The sequence below is a fragment of the Coptis chinensis genome, chromosome 6 (assembly GCF_015680905.1).
Source record: "Coptis chinensis isolate HL-2020 chromosome 6, ASM1568090v1, whole genome shotgun sequence".
NCBI lineage: Eukaryota > Viridiplantae > Streptophyta > Magnoliopsida > Ranunculales > Ranunculaceae > Coptis > Coptis chinensis.
In genome coordinates, this window is record NC_141461.1 from 86657305 (window position 1) to 86673033 (window position 15729).

Here is a 15729-nt window from a genome sequence, read left to right on the forward strand (position 1 = left end):
CAATCTTTCCTATCAGGATTTATAGTTGTTTCTAACCCATACGCTTAGACCAACGCTTAGACCAACTCTGTTGCAAAAATGTATTCCGCCATCACTAATGATGGCTTTAGGAATGCCAAACCGACAAAAATGTATTCCTTAACAAAAAACACAACTGTCTTATGGTCATTGCTCGGCAAGTCATGACCTCTATCCATTTAGGCACGTAGTTCACGGTAACTAGAATATGAATGAAACCATGGGAAATAGGAAAAGGACCCATGAAATCAATGCCCCATACATCAAAAATTTCTACTACCATGATGGGATTTAGAGGCATCATATTACGTTTTATGATTCGCCCCAGTTGTTGGCAACGAACACACGTCTTGCAATGCACTTGGGCATTTTTAAAAAGGGTAGACCAATAAAACCCACATTGAAGAATTTTAGCAGCTGTTTTCATACCACTAAAATGGCCACCACACTCTTTGTCATGGCGGCGAGCGATAGAACCTTATTATATTCCCTCTTGGGAATACAACGACCGAATAATCTGATCCGCACAATGATACTTAAAAGGTAGTGCTCATCCCAGTAGTATAGCTTAACTCTGGCCAAGAACTTCTTACGTTCATTTCTTGACCAAACATCAGGAATAATATCAGAAGCTAAATAATTCACAATGTCAGCATACCATGATGCAGAAAAAATAGCATATAGATGCTCATCAGGAAAAGAGTCAGGTATGGACTCAAAATCACTATCATCGTCATTTGTTAGTCTAGATAATTGGTTGACAACTACATTTTCGACCCCTCTTTTGTCCTTAATTTCTAAGGTAAACATTTGCAGGAGAAGAATCCATCGGATCAATTTCTGTTTAGCATCCTTCTTCGCGAGAAGGTACCTATGAGCTTCATGGTCTATGTAAACTAAAGTCTTAGTACCAACCAAATAAGGACGAAACTTATCTAAAGCATAAATGACAGCTAATAATTCTTTTTCCATAGTTGTATAATTCCTTTGAGCATCGTTTAAAGTTTTACTAGCATAATAAATGACAGTGGACTTATTATCTAGTTTCTGATCTAACACAGCACCAACGGCATAATCACTAGCATCACACATGAGTTCAAAAGGTTTAGACCAATCGGGAGGCTGTATAATCGATGCAGATGTTACGGCAGCTTTTAAAGTTTCAAAAGCCTGTTTACAGTTATAATTGAAATAAAAAATGACATCCTTTAAAAGCAAATTAGTTAAAGGCCTAGCTATTTTTGAAAAATCCTTGATGGAACGCCTATAAAAACCTGCATGGCCTAAAAAGGCTCTAATGTCATGGACAGTCTATAGTATAGGTAGAGACGCTATCTTGTCCAGTTTGGTCTTATCTACTTCGATGCCATCACTAGATACGATATGACCTAGCACTATTCCTTTTTTTTTTACCATAAAATGACATTTTTCCCAATTTAAAACCAAACTCTTCTCTTCACACCATGTCAAAACCTTAGACAGGTTAGACAGGCAGTCAGTGAAAGAGTCTCCATAGATAGAAAAGTCATCAATGAAAACTTCCATGAAGCACTCTACCATGTCACTAAATATATGAAACATATACCGCTGGAAGGTACCAGGAGCATTACAAAGGCCAAAAGGCATTCGTTTATAGGCATATGTTCCAAAAGGACATGTGAAGGTAGTCTTTTCTTGGTCATCAATATCAATAATAATTTGAAAATAGCCAGAGTAGCCATCTAAAAAACAATAATAAGCGTGACCAGCTAGACGTTCGAGCATCTGATAGATAAAGGGTAAAGGAAAATGATCCTTTTGTGTCATGACATTTAAACATCTGTAATCAATACAAATCTTCCATTTTATAGGGACTTGTGTGAAAACATATTCGCTATCGGAAATGGGATATATGATACCCGCTTTGAGTAACCGTAAGACTTTTTCCCTGACCACCTCTTTCATGATAGGGTTCAAGCGACGCTGAGGTTCGCGAGAAGTCTTTGCATTATCCTCCAAATGGATACGATGAGTGCAAACATTACGGTCAATCCCCTTAATATCGTCTAGGGACCAACCAATTGCTGAACGATGTTCCCTAATTATCCTAATCAACCGTGCCTCTTCATCCGCAGACAATAGAAAAGATATAATTACCGGATGACTACCATCCGGATCAAGTTGAATATACTTCAACTTAGAAGGAAGAGGTTTAAGGACAAAGGTAGGAGGTATGTCGATAAAGGCTTCTGGAGGGTCCTCATCTTGAGTAGTGAAGACTTGTTTAGGTAGCAGGTCTTCAAACTCAGTAGATGGAGCAACAGAAGGGTCTATGATAGGAGTAGACTCAAAAATGGCGTTGACTTCCTCTAAATAGGAGTCATTGGCGAAATATGAATTTCCAAAGGAAAGGAATTTATGCAACTGATTTTCTGGAAACGTGTTATTAAAATAGTCTTGAGCTAAGCTCTCGATCATGCTAACCTCCCCATCTATAAACAAATCTAGTAATTGTTTCATCATTTTAAAAATATTTACCTCAACAGAAAGATGGCCAAAAGACATGGACATTGAACCATCGCGGCAATTTATAAGTGCGTTGGCAATTGCCAAGAAAAAGGACACCCTAAAATGATAGGAACGAAGTCGTTAGCGACTTTTGTATCAAGGATAAAAAAATTAGGAAGATAGTAGAAATCCTGAACCTTAACAAGCACGTTTGCAACCACACCCTTAGGATACTTAATAGATCGATCAACTAGTTGCAACGTCATTTTAGTAGGTTGCATCTCCTGTAAACCTATTTGTTTATATAAATAATAAGGGAGTAAGTTAACACTCGCCCTCAGGTTTAATAGCGCGGTCGTTGTGTGAGAATCTCCTAAGATGCATTGTACAGTAAGATGACCAGGGTCCTTGTACTTAACGATTCCATTATGTTTGGATAAAGTTAGAAACTGTTCAGTTAAAAAGGCGTCTTTAGAAATATTTGTCTTACGCCTAGTAGTGCACAACTCTTTGAGAAACTTAGCATGATGAAGTAACTTTTTAATCGCTTCAAGAAAGGGTAGGTTTATCGTTAGATTTTTGAAAACTTCCCTAATCTCATCGAAATTCGTATCCTTGGTTAACATGACTAATCTTTGGGGAAGCGGTGGTTTCTCTCTATATTTAGCATATGAATCAATAGGATGTTTAACCTTGGCTTTTTGTTTCTTAGGTTGTGGTTTAATTGGTACCTCTACTGGGGTAGGATCTTCAATTATTATTTCGGTATCTAATAAAATATCAGGTGTAGGGACTACTGGTGGGGTAACTACAGGCATAGTCACGGCGTTATCAACCACTCTGTCAGAATGGAGAGTGATGATGACATTTAGCTCACCTACGTTTCCATTTTCATTACTAGTATTATTGTTTACCTCAAAGGCTGTGTTTGTTGTTTTAGGATTAGGTATCGCTTGACTTGGAAACACACTTTTTGGTTGTACTTTCTCTTATGTTAATTGCTATAAAGAAAGTTGGATGGACTATAAAATATGTTGTTGGGTTTGCATAAAAGCGTCGAAACGATCCGGTTGTGGAGGAGTGTTTGTTACAAGTTATGTGACAGGAACTATGTCACGTTGATTATTTATGGGTGGATTGTGATAGTTATTATTTACCAGAACGATATCTCTATTAACATTATTATTGTTATAATTATTATAATTTCCTTGTCCTTGTCCTTGTCCTTGTCCTTGTCGTGGTGGAGCTTGGTTGTAATTGTTTGTTGGCCTTACATTTTAATTATTATACTCTGGAAGGTGTAACTTGTTGATTATTTCTCCAACTGAAGTTGAGATTTTGTCTCTAAGGGGCGTTAGGAATAAAATAGCTATTAATGGAGCAGACATTATCTGGTTATAATGATTGTTGTTCATAGGCGAGAGGATAATAGGAGTCGGGATGCTCTGAACTCAAACAGAAATTACATGAAATAGAGTTGACATTCATGACAGGGGTAAACTTTTGTTGAACAGAAATAGCTTCAACCTTTTTAGTGAGGGATTCAATTCAAGTTTTAAGTTCAGGATCGGATTTAACCTCAAACATACTGGTAGCCTTAACTGTTGAAGAAGAACTAGTGGAGCGGGGGATATCGTCACTAGTCCCCCCCCCCCCAGTTATTATTACGCTTTGTTTGATCTTCTAAAAACCTATAAGCCTCTGAGGCTCCTTTACTGAGGAAACTACCCCCATTCATTATATCAAGGACTTCTTTATGGTGGTGTAAAAGTCCCTTGAAAAAAAGCACAAATTAACGTGTCTTTCACAAGGTTATGATATTGACACTCTATAAGAAGACCAGTGAAATGATTCCAGGCCTCTGAAAAGGATTCATGAGGATTCTGGTGGAAAAAATGAATCTTGGAAAGCATTTCATCACTGCCTTCATGGTGGGTAAAAATGTTCCATAAACAATTGAACAAGTTTGGCCCATGAGTCCACAAAATTAGGCACTTGGCGTTAACCAAGACGCCTTTTTATCGGCTAGGGAAAAGGAAACACCCTCAGTTTAATTTGCTCTGCACCTACCGTAGGATGATGGAATGTGGTAAGAACTTGTTCAATCCTACGCATATGCTGATAAGGTTTTTCATGGTCTAACCCATGAAAAACTGGTAACAAATTAAATATATTCAGGGGGATTCGGAAATCCCCCACTGGGTCTGCAAGAAAGATGCAAGATTTAGAGTTATCGTTTAGGGCTTTGTAAAAGTCAGAGAGAGAGGAATCTCTCTTTCTTCAGCCATTATTTCAGGTGTAGAGTGTGGTATACTAGATAGGTGTGTGTGTTGACATTCACGATAGATTACTATAGTGGTTATGCCACGATATGCTAGTATACTGTTGTCATTATTTCGGAAACATGACAACAGTTAAAACAACCGTGATATGCTAGTATAAATTCTCTAACAGGAGATGCGAGGAGTGGAAGAAAGAAGTACCTGAATGTCTCCTTGCTTCGCTTATGAATAACGTCTTGTAGATGCGAGCTCAGTGTATTTAATAAGTTAGAAACACTGAATAACTAGAAGAAATGGAAGTTTGTACTAACTTTTGAAAAATCGGGTCGTTCGAGAAAAGGGGCACGCCGCTCATATTTTGTTATCTTTCAAGGGCGGGTCGCGGCTGCTGACTTCGAGGTCCAGGCACTTTAGTGCGTGGCGCGCTTCAAATTTGTCTAACAAGGGCGCAGGGTGCACTCTTGCCATGGACGATGTCCAGGCACTTTGGCGCGGGGCGCGCTCAGTGTATTTATGCGAGAAAAAACCAGTTCTGAAGCAAACAACCACAGTTAGAACCAAACAAGGGTGGGTGGGTTTAATGAGATTTTGGTAGGATTAACACTACTAAAGGAAATGAAACTAAACACAACTAAGATGGCAGCGGCGCCATTTGATAATAATAAAAACGATAGTTTTACCTACGAATAAGTAATTAAACTCAAATATAAGTAAAACTAAAACTCTTTCGTGCTTAATATCAAAGTTATCTACTCTCGTTATCAATGCAATATGTTTGGAGTTGAGAATTCGTTCCACTCCTAGTTCGTTTAGATGTGAAATTTCCTAGTTCGTGTAAGCTAACAAAATCGTGAGAGTAATGGATTTGAATTTAACTACGAGGGTGAATTAACTAATCAAGATGTGATAAATGAAATGACGACAATTCAATACTAAATTGACAATATGAGAATGAATTAGGGGAATTTGATTCCACCTTGATTCAACTTAATAAACTAGCATAGAATTCATTGTAATCCTAATCTTTACGTTTTCACGTAAAGGTTGGGTATTTCTAATCTCTAATTATTCATGGTAATCTCTACCAAATAATAACTAGCATGTGAAGCAATCAAACTCATTCTCATGGTGAACTAATTACTTTCTAGAGTATAATATAACATTACAACTATATCTACGCTAACAAAAATCAAGTTTTCATCAAGGCTTCCTCAAACCCCTCTAATAGAGGTTTTAGCTTTGATTCATTAAACTATTATTTCTAGAACAAGAACAATAAGAACAAGTCATTATTAAATGAATAACAATTACTTATTAATCTAATTGAACAATAATCTAATGATTCAAAATGAATTACAACTGGATTTATGAATGAAATTATGACGAAACTAAAACTAATTAAGTATTGAATTATAAAACTAAATTGAAATGTAAAGCTAATTCTTTATTATCAAACTAAATCTGATTCTAAAAACTTATTTGATGAATTAGAACTAAATTACTTGAAAAATAAAACTAAGTAATTGATTCTAAAAACTAATTCTATCAATATCACTAAGTAGCTTAAGAGTTAAGTCTTAGTCTCTTTATATAGAAGAGGCTAGATCCACAATTTCGTGCATGGGCTTAGGAGCCATGTTTTGGGCCGGAAAATCGAGCCCAAAACCTCATTACTTCAATCCACAAAGGGGTTTTCAGCTGAAAATAACTTTAACAGCCTTTTTTGTCCACTTTTGTTCCTCTAATTTGGTTAAGGCTTGGCCTATTAGAAAGCTCTTTTTGATCCGGTCGTTTTGACATATGGTAGGCCCAATTCCGAGGTCTGAGTCCAAAGATACAGCCTTCTGAAGTTTTGCTGACTTTTTGTACTATTTATGTCTGCATTGACTTTGACTTTTCAGCTTTGACCGAGCTTTAAAAAGGCTTTTTCTCCTTGAATCTTGGCCTTTAATCATAGAACTTCTTAGCAACCAACCTTTGCTCCTCTATCTCGCAAAATGGACGCCTTTCTTCACATATTCGACTCCAATGCCTAAAATACATAAAAACACGATAACAGTACTAACTCTTACTTATTAATCACATAATTGGTCTAAAAGCAATATTGTTAAGGGGTTAAAACTATATTTTTGGGCTCTTATCATCCATTGTCTTAGGATCCAAACCATTTGGTTTGTTTATTTTCTTGTATTGTTTTTAATTTCATGTTTTTAATTTCTTGTTATTTCATTTACTTTATTTCAAACAACTTGTTATTTTCTTTCTTTTATTTCATTCAATTTGTTACTTGTTCTTTGTTTCAATCTTCATCTTGTTTGCTTGTTTCATTTCAATGTTTTAATCAATCTCCATTTCAATATTTTAATCAATCTTCATTTCATGTTTTCAAGTCATTTTAATATACAATCAAAGCTTTCAAGTTCATTAGTTTAGAACCATTCTAAGATTCAAGAGTCTACCTTTCTTCTTCTATCTCCTTCACTCAAACTCTAAACAATTTAAGATAAACCTCAACTTTTAAACTCTTTTGAAGTATACTTCCACCAATATTAAAGCTTCACTTACAGGAAGCACTTGGTAATATTGAAAATGAACTAAGTTACATTATTTGTATTTGGCGACTATTTCTTAGATTTCTTTGGTTGAATTCAATTCTTCTAGGTCTAGCACTATTTTTTTCACTTATTTTACATTGTTTTATAACTTTCAAGTTGCAATGTGGTTCTCGAAGTTGCAAAGAATAATAATTAGCAAATTAGGTTTATTATCGATTGTTTTTTAGACGTAGGAATGGACAATTCTTTTCCCCTTTTTAAGTATTATGTGACTTTACTTTCTCATGCTTGCAGTATGGTTTTGCAAGGAGAGGATTGATCGAGAAGAAGTTTGTTCAAAACCCATCTCAAGTCTTCCAGCTGTTTGTAAGAGCACAATTTGAGGGTTTCAAAGACGTTATGTAGTGGAAGATGATAGTCTTCAAATTTTGTTGATTCAAAAATCTAAGGTGAGAAATTTGGTTTCATTTAGGATAATTACTATTTAATTGATTTTGATTTTGATTTTTTCCATCTCTGATTTGATGTTAGGGATATATATATCAAGATTAAATTAAAGTTCTTAAGCTTATATTGTTGCGTTGGTTATATTGGGGAAATAATATATAAGTTCATTGGTTCTAAAGAAACTTGACATTAGCAGTTATGAATTTAACATAGTTAGATTAACATAATATATAAGTTCATTGGTTCTAAAGAAAGAAGCCGTTGTAGTTAAAGAAATTTTTGTGATGTATTATGAATTTAACATAGTTAGATTATAAAACTAATGTGTTTGGTGATGAATGAAATGTGTGAGGACTGTTGCACTTTGAAGTAAATTTAGTAGATTGGATCCACCCGTAAGAATCAAAACTAGGTAATGGTCAGTATATTATTAGGCCACACAATGATTAATGATTGTCCAACATTAGAAAGTGTATTAGGCGTATCCTATGTATAAAGTTTGTTTGACGTGTCCCTGAAATCCTTTCTTTTACTAAAATTTTGTTAGTAAATGATGACCTTCTACTGTTCAATATTTTTTGAAATAATATGACTTCATGACTTAATAGTGTGAAGGACTAAATAGCACGGATAAAACAAACAATGACTTGGTACATATGCTTATTGATAGTGTATGAGTATCATGCGTTGCAACCTTGGATGCGATCGATTTTGATTGATTGGGCAGTGAGTCAGTGACTAATCAGTGACTCTGATAGAACACCCTGGAGAAACCTGAATTGTGAAAATTGTTTAGAAGGGCATGATTTTATGTTGGTTGACAGTTGTATGTATGTTCAGAGAACTTCATTGAGTACTCAATTAGAGTTTGATAGCCATTAGCACAAGGGAGTATAACCTGGGTTTGATAACCATTGTAGGTATGATAGCTCAAGTTATGCTCTAAGTTCTAAGTCTCCAATCTCAATAGCTCTTCGACTGATCCAAGTGTTGTTTCTTAATTTCCTAGTAAGAAAAAAAAAAAACAACAAAAGAACAACATATTCCTAGCTAACTAATTGTTTTTAATTTTCAGGTGGGACTTTCTCTTTCCTAAGAATGGATGTTGAGGATGCATATTACTTACTTGCTTTCAGGGCAGTGAGATGGTTTCAAGGTATGGATATATCTTATTAATGAATAATGTCTAGAATCTTTGAGTCATGCTTAACATTTCAGTTAAAAGTAATGTGCAAGATGGAAGACATGTGTATAATTTATGTTTGAAACAATTCATTAACTACATATTAATTCCCTAATATTAAGCTTATTGAAGTGTATTTGAATGTTATATGGTGTGTGAGTGTGTGTTGGCGGTGTATGCATGGCATTGTGTCTAACACATTTCCATATTATGTACTGAATGACCCTGAAAGACTTAGATAAGTGACTAACTTAAGTATTAATTGTTTTAGTTGCATATTGGTTTTAAAGTTGCATTGGGCAATTAGTTCTAAAAACTTATGGTTTGCTCTTGACCAATGAATTTGAACATTTGATGTTAATATGATGTTCTCACAATAGATAGCATGCCTACAAAATTTCATCCTATTTGGATATGTCTAACCTTGTGAAAACTAGTGTTCAATTTTGAATATTTATCTAACGGTTCAGAATTTTTCGATTTCATAATAATATTTGATTAGGTTAAACATATTTGAATGAGTAAAAATTTTGTGGACATATTATTCATGGTGGGGAGATCATATCTACAAAATATCAGCCCTTAATTCAATTGGTAGGATGAGATATGGTTTTGTATGTTTTGGGAGTGGCTATAATAGGAGTGGCTTTGTATATATATATATATATATATATATATGCTCAGAACAATTATAACACATTTATGAAAGATGATGTAAAAAATAACCGAACACAATTATTTCACTTTGTAGCTAGATTTGTGGTGTCTTCATGATTAAATAGAACATCAACATATGCCCTGTGTGATGTCTGACCAATATGCAAAAAATAACCAGACTTATTATTTTTCCCTGGCAGTAATCTCTGCAAGATATGTAAAAAGAATTTCCAGTCGCACAAAGAGTTCACTGCCCATAGGGATGTCTGCGATAAGGAGAAAAAAGAGGAAGCTGTTGCTAAGGTAAAGAAATTGAACATCTTCGAGAACTAGAAGACAAACAAGGGAACTCCTCCAAAGCTTTAATGCAATCTTGTTCTATGATAAGTATACTTATATTTGCTTCTGATGACTATTGCTGCTCTCTTTCTATTATGGGTTTGTGTGTTTGAGGAAAGTCTTAGGCAGTCTACTGAGTTTTAATGATTTCTATTATGGATTTGTATGTTTGAGGAAAGTCTTAGACAGTCTACTAAGTTTTAATGATTTCTATTATGGATTTGTATGTTTGAGGAAAGTGTTATGCAGTCTACTGAGTTTTAATGATTTTTATTATGGATTTGTATGTTTGCAGAAGTCTTAGGCAGTCAACTGAGTTTTAATGATTTATATGAATGTAAATCTAAGGGCTCCTCTCTGTCTCGTCTTGGGATGAAATATGCATTACTGCCTGGTTCCATCTTTGGATTACAAGGCATGAAATTACTTTGAAAACTTCTCCCTCTACTAAAATTCAGAAACATTCGGAAAATCTAGAATATATAACAACTAAATTCACCAATCTATAAACTCTTTGTTCCAGAGCCCTTAGCTAGATAGGTTATTCTATGTGGCTTCTAGATTTTTTTTATCCCTTAGCTAGGTTATTTATAAAAGGTTTATAAATGGGTTTTTTAGTTTTTGGCCCACGTGATAATAGGGTAATTAGACTTTGGCCCACCATTAATTCAATATTAGGTCTTGGCCCATTGACTGACCTTTTACCTTGTTGACCATCAAGAAATTTGTATGTGAGAAGTGATGGTGTGAAACTTTAGATGGGCCAAAGTCTAATTACCTTATTATCACAGGGGACAAAAACTAAAAATTTATAAATCATCTTAAATCTAATCTAGTTGATTGACTAACAACAACAATTGCCTTAGTTGGCTACTAAGAATATTTCTTTTCAACCAACCACTGAAAACAAAGGAGTTCATAACCCCAAAACACCAACCAAAATATATTAAGAAAGTCTTGAAGTTTACCTACGAAAAATGCACCCTTAATCTTAAAACAACCATCTCCACTTTGCGCCTCTTAATATGATGTGTTGGTGCAACTATGGCCAATTCCTACCAAATCGGCCTGCCTTCCTCATGAACTTGCTATATTCAGTTGGTTTGTTCTAAATGTTTTCCTGTGTCAAAACGCCACTAAAAACATAAGAAGATGCACTTTAACATGTCGAGAAAATTATTATGTTTCGTCTAAAGCCAAATACACTTTTAGTTTCATATGATCAACTCATCTTATTTTCTTGACCATCATCATTCTTGCCAGCATCCGAAGTACGTAGTATTGTTGTCCCTTTGCAGTGGTATCTTTGGCTGCAGTCACTGTATAACTTACTACTCTCTTACCAACTTCAATCGTATTGTCCTTTGCTTGAACTGCTTTCTCACTAGCATAGTATACTGCACTATTGCCAACATCATTGGTGGTGTCCTCTACTCGTTAGCTTTAACTACCTTCTGCCCAGCGTATACTAAGTGATTGCAACACTAGGCTTCACGAAAGACCTCAAAATTATAACTATCAACAGTTCACCTGAACAAAAAACAAACTGCTACAAATTTCATCAATTTGAAACATATCAGACAAATCCTATGAAGCATACAAAAACCGACCACAAATAAAAACTAGAGGATCCTTCTTGCCTAACTTCTCTCAACACAAATTTTAATATAAACAATAAACCAAGCCAAATATAGGTATTCAAAAAACATCTAATTGAAAGAAAACTTAAAAGTTGATAAATAAGGGTCTCATCTTTATGATAAGAAAATAAACGGAAACCTTTTCAACAAACAACAAAAGCCTCTTGACCGAAACAAAAGCCTTCTTAAACATAGTATACCTATAACAAACGGTTGGAATCAAAATATGTTTATCTTCTCACAAAAACCACAGAATTGCAAAAAAGAAAGGAGAGAAACGAAGAACTCCCCCTTAACGACATATCATTACAATCAAAGATTGGATAAAATCATCAAACAACATAAAGGATAATTTTTGAAATATATATTTGCACGAACACTCTACAATCCCAATTCTAAAGAGAAAATCATCAAACAACAAAATCAATTGAAAAAAAAACTACTGTCACAAGCAGTATACTATAAATCAAAAAGAGTCCTGATTAGGGGAGATCATTCTCTCCTTGAATTAGAGCGCAACTTATGACAACCGTTGAAATAGAGATGTGTATTATCTCGAGGTTCCCATGTGGCTCATAAAAGTAAGGCATGCCTAAAAGTGAAAGAGTCTGACAAGGCATCTACAGTTATAATTAAAATTAACAAAGAAAATAAAAGACTAATTCTTCTCTCTCCGTCTCTTCTTCCTTTATGAGGTTCTGGAACTCCTACAGTTCTACCTCCATCTTTTCTCCACTACTTTGGCAACTCCTATCTCCATTTTTCTCCCCTATTCTACGTCTTTCACCATGGTATATGTAAATCGTTATTGTTGGTCGCAAAATCTCGATTGCATATAACGAAGAAGACGAAGTCGACTTAAAATGCAACACCATATATACAACTATTACTCTCATCACACAAAAAAAATCACTACAAAATTTTTGATATTGATTAAGGTACAAATTAAAGACCATCATCCCCATAATCGCTTTAATTTCTTTCTTCATAAAGTCAAACAAATTGGATCTAGACCATTTGTTTGTATGTAAGTATACTATATAAACAAAAAATTAATGATTTCGGATTGTTGATAAAATATCAGTTGCCAAAGCTAAAGATGTGAAAGACAAAACTAAAAGAGAGAACTTGTGGGGGGAACATAAGTTTTTCCCTTCGTTTTATGGGTTAGTCCACTCTATTTCTTGGGTTTGCCTCGTCAGATTTTTTTTTAGTCTAAATCCATGAGCTTTCCTTTTGGACGGTTATAAGGCGACGTGCGCTCTAATTCAAGGAGAGAATGATCTCTCCTTATCAGGTGCCTTAAATGTTTAGTTTTTAACTGAATCACATTTGTCCTTAAACAAATACATCATTAAACAAAGGGTAAAATTGTAGTTTTCAATTCAATCACATTTGATTAAAAATAAAAAGAAAATAAAAGTAGAGTGGTAAACCATACTTCTTTAAGTCATCAGCTAAGTTTGCCATATTGGATCGAGTTGATTGATTTGACCTGCTATTAAAAAAACCAACATTAGTAAATCATGAAAAAATAATAGAGGGTTAGATCTAGGTTACATGTTACTAACTGAGAATTTGGATTGATTTGACCTTCTTTGACCTTCTCGATAACTTACTACATAATTAAGGAAAATATTATAGCAATTAAGGAAATGATATTTCTTATTGCTATTCTATAAATACCCCATTCCATTTAAACAAATAGCTATATTCATTTGAGAGACTTGATTCTAGATAACGATTTGAATACGTAGGTAGCCCTTGTGGTACAGTCTCAACTCAATAATTCAACAACGACCTCCCTAACAGAATCATTGGTGTGTTTGTTTGAGTTTACACCCAAACAAGTATCAGGGTTTATTACTTGTATAGGAGGCAACCTATCTAGATATAAATGTATATATGCCTCCTCCCACTTTAATGATCATTAATAATATCTCTCTCACTCTCTCTAATTACTCTATTCATTACTCACTTTTTTTTCCAAACACTATTAGCTTTTTAAATTTTTAAATTTAAAAATTCAAGTTTATGTTAACACTTATAAATCCTCTTGAGGTCCAACCCCAAAGCCCAAACCTTGTCCATTCATGGATATGGAGTTTTCTCAAAATGCTTTAACACAAAATTATTGTTACTCTTTTATAATTGTGAACGTGGATCCATGAGTTTCACAATTAACATATATAATTGGCGAGAAATTTACTAGCTAGTGTGATAACTATTTCGGGGGAATAAAATCAGTTAGGACTAAGTTCCAAAATGATAAACCAGAAAACTCGATTAGCTTCATTTTAAAAGCACTCTCTAAGCTAGGACATAGGACAACAGTTGACTTGGTAATTAATGGACTGAAATATCCCTACAATTCCTAGCCAAAAATAGGATTCTATCCCTAATAATAAAAACAAACTCGATCTCACCATTCTCCCAAATAAAATTAAAACTTAAATCCATCATTTATGAGTGTGCTGAAATACTAAATCTAAAAACCCAAATCAATTGAACTCAAAAATGTCAACTTCTCAGCCTAAAAGTGATTAAGTCGAGTGTGAGAATGAAGATGGAATTGCATAACTTGATCACAATGTGGAATCAGGAGTAATTTTTGATCGATATCATGGTGAAATACACTATATTTGAATCAGTGAACTCAAGTCTTGAAGGCTATGAATACCTTTTCAAGCTTACATGTCTCTTTATTTATTTGTAGCTCAATACAATTTCTAGGGTGTCTTCTCTTCAACTTCTTTGTGTACCATACCAACTAGTGGTAAGAAATGCATTCATCACCATGCAATTCCTTTAAAACCAATTGCTTCCACACATATATGTGATGTGATTCTTCATAGCCAACCTATACTCCTTTTTAAATAGCGCAGCGCATTATCGTTCTCACCGGTATTGAAGGTGTATCGCCTATGAAATCCATAATCAAACTTTTCACAAAGATGACTAGTCATTGGAGGATTATTGAAGTTCTTACACGCAAATTAAACGCGCAATTATCAATAAGGTTTATTTCATAATTGCAAATGCACCATACTTATCCGAGGAATGGATAAACCATAAACAATTTATCTCCAATCACTTCCAACAAATAGATATAACTCTAAACCTATACTTATACCCTATGACAATAGAAAACTGGTGAACTTTCAAATGGAATTATGTCGCCCCTAATTCAAACTTTTGCCCAACACCTTCACTAAGATTATACACCCAAGCACTTGTCGTATAACCATCCCCATAAACACCAACCACCAATGAGTTTGAGCTACTAGATTCACCAGGAGTATAACTACAACAACCAAGAGCATACACGCTACAAGAAACTTTAACCTCTACAATTAACTCCTTTGCAAAACAATAACATGCCAGAGAATGTATCTCTGAATCGATCTCAATCACGTTTTCTTTGCCACCATAAAAAAAAGATAACTTAAAAGAATTCAAAGCCAAATCAGACCACTTGTCACTCAATTCACAATTAAGATCATCCAAACAATCCAAACAAGTTTACAAACCGATCGAGTGTTTCCTTTTTGCTTTGCTTTGCTCGATGGATCGTTATGTTTCTAAATCAAATAAATGAGTTATATAAAGCTGAGAAAGATATAGTTTTTACAAAAGGAAACTAAAAAGTCAAGTAAACATTAACTTAAAAATGAAAAACTGGTTTTTCTTAGTAAATTTACTTTGTTAATTAAAAACAATTATTGTGTTGGGCAAACCCCAAAAACAAAAACAATTATTACAAATGTGCCATTGTCCCCAAAAGTTATTGGTATTCGTTACTGCCGAACCCCATATTGTGTTGGGCAGACCCCAAAAACAAAAACAATTATTACAAATGTGTCATTGGCCCCAAAAGTTCTTTTGTGTTGGGCACCTCCCAAACCAACGTGAATTTGACTTGTTGCAACCTTTTTTAGCAGCTCTTCTCTTCTATTCTCTTCTCTTCCACCATCAAAAACCTTAGGTTTTTGGTATTCATTACTGCTGGACCCCATATTGTGTTGGGCAGACCCCAAAAACAAAAACAATTATTACAAATGTGCTATTGGCTCCAAAAGTTGTTTTGTGTTGGGCACCTCCCAAACCAACGTGAATTTCAC